Source organism: Salmo trutta, chromosome 1 (genome assembly GCF_901001165.1).
Source record: "Salmo trutta chromosome 1, fSalTru1.1, whole genome shotgun sequence".
Taxonomy (NCBI): domain Eukaryota; kingdom Metazoa; phylum Chordata; class Actinopteri; order Salmoniformes; family Salmonidae; genus Salmo; species Salmo trutta.
This window is the reverse complement of record NC_042957.1, coordinates 49,309,960-49,317,418: the sequence shown is the minus strand read 5'-3', so window position 1 is coordinate 49,317,418 and position 7,459 is coordinate 49,309,960.

Below are 7,459 nucleotides of genomic sequence, written 5' to 3'. Positions count from 1 at the left end.
CTAGATTTTCCATCAGGATGTTACATGGAAATGATCCCCACTCCATCAGGATGTCACATGGAAATGATCTCCACTCCATCAGGATGTTACATGGAAATGATCCCCACTCCATAAGGATGTTACATAGAAATGATCTCCACTCCATCAGGATGTTACATGGAAATGATCCCCACTCCATCAGGATGTTACATGGAAATTATCTCCACTCCATCAGGATGTTACATGGAAATGATCCCCACTCCATAAGGATGTCACATGGAAATGATCTCCACTCCATCAGGATGTTACATGGAAATGATCCCCACTCCATAAGGATGTTACATAGAAATGATCTCCACTCCATCAGGATGTTACATGGAAATGATCCCCACTCCATAAGGATGTTACATAGAAATGATCTCCACTCCATCAGGATGTTACATGGAAATGATCCCCACTCCATAAGGATGTTACATGGAAATGATCTCCACTCCATCAGGATGTTACATGGAAATGATCCCCACTCCATCAGGATGTTACATGGAAATGATCCCCACTCCATCAGGATGTTACATGGAAATGATCCCCACTCCATCAGGATGTTACATGGAAATTATCCCCACTCCATCAGGATGTTACATGGAAATGATCCCCACTCCATCATGATGTTACATGGAAATGATCCCCACTCCATCCGGATGTTACGTGGAAATGATCCCCACTGGAATGGGCTGTACTGTACAGTACCAGTTGACATGCAGATGTTTGTTTAGTGGAGACTTACAGCCACATTACTCACTGCTCAAAAGTAGCAAATCTCATGAGTCAGGTTACCTAACTAATGATACAGTGAAGATTGAGACATGGAAGAAAATACAAATTAGATGATATTGTAGCGAGAGCAAATCATCTAGAGAGTTTGGCATCTTAATTGAACCTATACAAAACATTGAAAACGTACAAGAAGAATCATTCAGTCCCATTTTACCCACCGAAAACAGTTTCTGACTGAGAAAGAACCAAAAGATGAGAACAATATAGAATATCTGCATCTTCTTCCTGTCTTTTTGCATTGTGAACATTTATTTTAGAGTTACATTTAAGTATGTGGATCCCCCAGTGAGTCATTGGTATTGAACTAACAGCTGCGGCAGGTGTGAGCGCAAGATGCACGTATCAACATGGACTAACAATGAGGCATACTCCGTAACAGGCAGCTTTAACTGCCATGTAATAAATGAAACAGATATGCTTTGAACTGCAGCAAGTGGTTGCTTCTCAAGTTGTTACATAAGTTAATATTTCCTTGCTTGATGGCATTGTTGTGTGCGCCTAGGATAATGAAATCAGTCACTGGAGTTCCCCCTGTTTGCCAACGGTTTGGTCAGAAAACCTGCAATACAAAGTTAATGTACACAAAATCAGAAATGGGTAACTTCCCACTGGGCACAAACTGGTTGAATCACCATTGTTTCCACGTCATTTCAATGAAATTACGTTGAACTAACAGGGAATAGATGTTGAATTGACATCTGTGCACAGTGGGTACTGTACCATGGTTATATGTATTTCTATCCACTATGAAACTAAATCAAGCTGGATTTATGAAAGAGATTTTAATTAAAAGCCTTATAAAGATGATATCATAAAATGTTCAAGTATTTTTTTGCAAAACGCATTGCAAAGGTCAATGGCTATATCTATTTTATGAGGATAGAACAGTGGTGACACTGTTCCCCACCTTAAAAACCTCCACATCCTTTGATCTCCTGTAATTTATGGACCTATCCTCATCAAACTGAGACCTGTGTTTATGATTCATAATAAAACCATCTCTATAAAGTCTCTTTAGTTCCAGAATCCTCCATCCTCCACGGAAAACTACTTGCAATTGATTGCCTTAGCAAATCACCAACTAACACCAAAACAATGGTGCGTAGTGACCCTTTTAAAAATGAGGCTAAAAACTATTTGTCAGTGATATAGTGAGCTCCAATTTGAGGGTATTTTCATCCATGTCGGGTGAACCGTTTAGAAATTACAGCACTTTATGGAGTCACTTTTATTAAAAATATTAGAGAATATGTTCCTAAACACTTCTACATTAATGTGGATGCCACCACAACTACGGATAATCCTGAATGAATCGTGAATAACGAGAGGCATAAATATCATACCCCTCCAAAAAATGCTAACCTCCTCTGTTAATGGTAATGGTGATAGGTTAGCATGTCTTGGGAGTTTGATCTTTGAGCTTCTGTAACTTTCTCACTCATCATTATTCACCGTTCATTCAGGATTATCCGTAATCATGGTAACATCCAGAAACATATTTTATTCTTATTTACAATAAACTGTCTCAAAAATGATACAATATGTTATTTACCATTCATTTCTATTGGGCACAAAATAATCTGAAACACAACCAAAATGAACAGCAAAAGCATCCAAAAAGTTTGTAGAGTGACGTAGTCATTGTGTACTAGGAATATGGGACCAAATATTAAACTTTTAACTACTTTAATACACATGTAAGTGAATTTGTCAGAATACATTTGGTTCCCAAAAAGTGCTGTAATTTCTACATGGTTCACCCAATACAGATGAAAGTAACCTGAAATTAAAGCTGACAGTATGCATTTTAACCTCATAGTCACTGTATCATTTCAAATCCAAAGTGCTGGAGTACAGAGCCAAAACAACAGAAAATGTGACACCGTCCAAATACTTTTGGACCTCACTGTAAGTGACGCGGCAAGGTTCAGAGTAGCATTAAAGAGAACAAAACCAGATGGACACTATGACTGCTCACTAAACAAACTCACTAAACGATGATTCATCTCTCTTGCCTCCCCTCAGTATGGATTCATGAGCAGCTTGACCATTGAGGGGTCATGGTCGGGTCTCTCCTTCCTCTCCCTGGGGTGTCTGTGCGTGAGAGGAGCTATGGTCCACAGATCACCCCTGGGGCCTATCCTAACCCCATTACACAGTCCCCTGTCTATGGAGGCCTATGGAGTGACGGCCCCAGCGTTGGAGACAAGCCTTTCTGATGAAGTAATGCAGTTGGCCCTGTAGTTATTTTTTTATCCCAGTATCTACAATGATTTCCATTGAACTGATGTCCTAATCTTGGGAGTTGACAGAAACTCTACCCTGTTAGACGTGTTTCATTTATTTATTTCTGTTACTACCTTTCTTGAGAAGCTGTATTGTATGCCATGATTCTGCAGTGATTAGGAGTCAGACAACAGTTTGGTAGAAGGTATAGGGCTGGATTCAATCTGTATAGCTGAAGTATCGCGGAAGATCCACGTTTACCGTGAATGCAGTCTCTGCGAACGCGGGAACATTGCCTTGAAATTTCTGTCGAGCTATAACGTGGATCTTCCTTGATTCGGATTGAATCCAGCCCTTATTCCGTGACAAGGTCAAATGGGAGGTGGGCATTAGCAGAGTGGCCAAGGCTCAGGGATTCTATGGGACTGCAAGTTTCCTATGAATGCTGTCTAGCAAGGTCACTTATGGGTCTGGCTTCATCAGTGTGTCTACAATGTGAGAACATGCCCCACTCAGCCCCCTACCATGGCTGGACTCACTCACATCAGCAACATGGACCTTTCACGTCACCACCATATGGTCCACATTCACATAGGCACTGGGAAAGCAGTACCCTCAGCATAATTATGTAAATGTAGACGCCAAGGCCTTGGTAGACCCAGGCAGAAAAGTAGACAGAAGCCCAGCCTGAGGGAGGGGCTGAGGGGCTCTCTCTCTCATTCCCATGCAGAGATACTGAGGGGTTGGCCGTCAAAGCCACATGATAATGCCTCAGCTGATGCACGCAGGCAATTTAGCATGTATTGCATATGTTTGGGTATGTTTTCTTCTGGATCTCAGAAGCCATTGTGTGTACAGTCCTACAGCAAAACACCTAGGAAACAATGGAACAAGCTGAAAAACAAGACAATACTAGAATGAGTCCGACAAAGGACTTGTGTACGTGATTTTATGTTTGGGTTCAAATGTATATGGTCTCATGGGAGAAATACTATATTGTGCATCATTCAGACCAACCAAACTTAGGGCACAATAAAAAAATAATAAAATCTCACATTGCCAGTTCGAAAGGGAAAGCCCCACTGGTATTTGGCAGTTGAAACATTTGAATGTTTGATTTCTAAAAGCATTTCTTTGGTATTCCACATTGCTATGTTTCTTTGTATTCACATTGATATGTTGCTTTGTATTCACATTGGGAGTTTCAGTAGCATGTCACAACTCACTGCATATCTCTCCCATGACTTGAGAATACTTGGAATCTATGCTATGTGGACCATGAGTGACATCATATTCAACTTGCCTCAAACAGCCTCAGCTGTTTGCCGTGTTGTATGACACTAAATGTGAATGAATTAAAGGATGAAGATGAATTAATGTCACTACTTTATTTGTCTGATATCACAGATTATTTAAATAAAATGACATCTGAGAATCATTGTTTACTGTTATGGTACTAATAACAATACTTTTTATCCTCTTTCTACACCCTATTTACATCCAGTCCCCGGATGGAAGCCAGTGTGCTGATATTACTTCAAATCTCATCAGTACATTTTGTTTTGATTTAAAAATAGGTGTTAGTCGCCCTCTGTTGGTTAACCATAGAACAAGTGTTGTTTTTTTGCCATCATTGTAAGCCTGCCACACACAAACTATACGATACATTTATTAAACATAAGAATGAGTGTGAGTTTTTGTCACAACCCGGCTCTTTGGAAGTGACAAAGAGCTCTTATAGGACCAGGGCACAAATAATGATATAATAATAATCAATCATTTTGCTCTTTATTTAACCATCTTACATATAAAACCTTATTTGATCATCGGAAATTGTGAATAACTCACCACAGGTTAATGAGAACGGTGGCTTGAAAGGATGCACACAACTCTGCAATGTTGGGTTGTATTGGAGAGAGTCTCAGTCTTAAATCATTTTCCACACACAGTCTGTGCCTGTATTTAGTTGTCATGCTAGTGAGGGCCGAGAATCCACTCTCACATAGGTACGTGGTTGCAAAGAGCATCAGTGTCTTAACAGCACGATGTTCCAAGGCAGGATACTCTGAGCGCAGCCCAATCCAGAAATCTGGCAGTGGCTTCTGAATAAATTCAATTTTCACAAAACTGCTTGTTGCAATTTCGATGAGGCTCTCTTGTTCAGATTTCGGTAAGTGGACTGGAGGCAGGGCATGAAACGGATAACGAATCCAATTCTTTGTGTCATTCGTTTCTGGAAAGTACCTGCGTAATAGGTGCTTTGCTATATCACATTTGACATTGTCCGTAAGCTTGAATTCATTTGCACACAAAAAAATCACACAATGATGGAAAGACCTTTGTGTTGTCCTTGTTAATGCAGACAGTGAAGAGCTCTAACTTCTTAATCATAGCTTCAATTTTGTCCCGCACATTGAATACAGTTGTGGAGAGTCCCTGTAATCCTAGATTCAGATCATTCAGGCGAGAAAAAACATCACCCAGATAGGCCAGTCGTGTGAAAAACTTGTCATCATGCAAGCGGTCAGACAAGTGAAAATTATGGTCAGTAAAGAAAACTTTAAGCTCATCTCAATTTAAAAAAACGTGTCAATACTTTGCCCCTTGATAACCAACACACTTCTGTATGTTGTAAAAGCATTACATGGTCGCTGCCCATATCATTGCATAGTGCAGAAAATACACGAGAGTTCAGGGGCCTTGCTTTAACAAAGTTAACCATTCTCACTGAAGTGTTCAAAACCTCTTTCAAGCTGTCAGACATTCCCTTGGCAGCAAGCAAGTCTCTTCTTCTTATTGGTGTCCTTTAGTAGTGGTTTTCCATCAAGAAATTCGACCATAAAGGCCTGATTCACACAGTCTACTCTGAACAGTTGATGTTGAGATGTGTCTGTTACTTGAACTCTGTGAAGCATTTATTTGGGCTGCAATCTGAGGTGCCATTAACTCGAATGAATTTATCCTCTGCAGCAGAGGTAACTCTGGGTCTTCCTTTCCTGTGGCGATCCTCATGAGAGACAGTTTCATCATAGCGCTTGATGGTTTTTGCAACTGCACTTGAAGAAACGTTCAAAGTTCTTGACATTTTCCGGATTGACTGACCATCATGTCTTAACGTAATGATGTACTGTTGTTTCTTTTTGCTTATTTGAGATGTTCTTGCCATAATATGGACTTGGTCTTTTACCAAATTGGGCTATCTTCTCTATACCACCCCTACCTTGTCACAACACAACTGATTGTCTCAAACTCCTTAAGAAGGAAATAAATTCCACAAATCAACTTTTAACAAGGCACACCTGTTAATTGAAATACATTTCAGGTGACTACCTCATGAATCTGGTTGATAGAAGGCCAAGAGTGTGCAACGCTGTCATCAAGGTGGCTACCTTGAAGAAACTCAAATATAAATATATTTTGATTTGTTTAACATTTCTTTGGTTACTACATGATTCCATACAGTGGCAAGAAAAAGTATGCAAACCCTTTGGAATTACCTGTATTTCTGCATAAATTGGTCATAAAATTAGATCTGATCTTCATCTAAGTCACAACAACAGACAAACACAGTCTGCTTAAACTAATAACACACAAATTATTGTATTTTTATTGTCTATATTGAATACATCATTTAAACATTCACAGTGTAGTGTGGGAAAAGTATGTGAACCTCTAGGCTAATGACTTATCCAAAAGCTAATTGGAGTCAGGAGTCAGCTAGCCTGGAGTACAATCATTGAGACGATATTGGATATGTTGGTTAGAGCTGCCCTGCCCTATAAAAACACTCACAAAATTTGAGTTTGCTATTCACAAGCAGCATTGCCTGATGTGAACCATGCCTCGAACAAAAGAGATCTTAGAAGACCCAAGATTAAGAATTGTTGACTTGCATTAAACTGGAAAGGATTACAAAAGTATCTCTAGAAGTCTTGGGGTTCATTAGTCCACAGTAAGACAAAATGTCTATAAATGGAGAAAGTTCAGCACTGTTGCTACTCTCCCTTGGAGTGGCCGTCCTGCAAAGATGACTGCAAGAGCACAGCGCAGAATGCTCAATGAGGTTAAGAAGAATCCTAGAGTGTCAGCTAAAGACTTACAGAAATCTCTGGAACATGCTAACATCTCTGTTGACGAGTCTACGATACGTAAAACACTAAATAAGATTGGTGTTCATGGTAGGACACCACGGAAGAAGCCACTGCTGTCCAAAAAAAACATTGCTGCAAGTCTGAAGTTAGCAAAAGAGCATCTGGATGTTCCACAGCGCTACTGGCAAAATATTCTGTGGACAGATGAAACTAAAGTTCGGTTGTTCGGAAGGAACACAACACTATGTGTGGAGAGAAAAAAGGCACAGCACAACAACATCAAAACCTCATCCCAAGTGTAAAGTATGGTGAAGGGAGCATCATGGTTT